The sequence below is a fragment of the Salvelinus sp. IW2-2015 genome, unplaced genomic scaffold (genome assembly GCF_002910315.2).
Source record: "Salvelinus sp. IW2-2015 unplaced genomic scaffold, ASM291031v2 Un_scaffold1333, whole genome shotgun sequence".
NCBI lineage: Eukaryota > Metazoa > Chordata > Actinopteri > Salmoniformes > Salmonidae > Salvelinus > Salvelinus sp. IW2-2015.
In genome coordinates this window covers 132991-134098 of record NW_019942846.1, presented here as the reverse complement: position 1 = coordinate 134098, position 1108 = coordinate 132991, and positions in this window count along the sequence as shown.

Below are 1108 nucleotides of genomic sequence, written 5' to 3'. Positions count from 1 at the left end.
TAGTTCCGACAATGCAGTAATAACAACAAGTAATCTAACCCTAACAATTCCACCAACTACTACCTTATATACACACAAGTGTAAAGGGATAAAGAATATGTACATAAGATATATGATAGACGTAGGAATGTACTACAGAAGGACTCAGGCAGCATGCAATAAGATGGTATATGGTTACTAGTCATATTACATATGAGATGGAGTAATGATCCCGCATTAGGGGTATGTAAACATAAAGTGGCATAGTTTAAAGTGGCTAGTGATACATGTATTACATAAAGATGGCAAGATGCAGTAGATGTATAGAGTACAGTATATACATATTACATATGAAATGAGTAATGTAGGGTATGTAAACATTATATATAGTGGCATTGTTTAAAGTAGCTAGTGATACATTTTTACATAATTTCCATCAATTCTCCATTATTAAAGTGCATGGAGTTGACGTCAGTATGTTGGCAGCGGCCACTAAATGTTAGTGGTGGGCTGTTTAACTGATGCCTTGAGATAGAAGCTGTTTTTCAGTCTCTCGGTCCCTGCTTTGATGCACCTGTACTGACCTCGCCTTCTGGATGATAGCGGGGTGAACAGGCAGTGGCTCGGGTGGTTGTTGTGCCTTGATGATCTTTATGGCCTTCCTGTGCACATCGGGTGGTGTTAGTGTCCTGGAGGGCAGGTAGTTTTGGCCCCCGGTGATGCGTTGTTGCAGACCTCATCTACCTTACGGTTGTGGGCGGAAGCAGTTCCGTACCAAGCGGTGATACAGCCCGACAGGAGCCTCTCGATTGCTGCATCTGTAGAAGTTTGTGAGTGCTTTTGGTGAGCAGAGCCGAAATTCTTTCAGCCTCCTGAGGTTGGCGCTGCTGCGCCTTCTTCACAACGCTGTCCTTTGTGGGTGGACCAATTCAGTTTGTCCGTGATGTGTACACCGAGTGAACTTAAAACTTTTCCACCTTCTCCACTACTGTCCTGTTGATGTGGATAGGGGGGTGCTCCCCTGCTTGCTGTTTCCTGAAGTCCACAATCATCTCCTTTGTTTTGTTGACGTTGAGTGTGAGGTTATTTTCCTGACACCACCAATCCGAGGCCCTCACCTCCTCCCTGT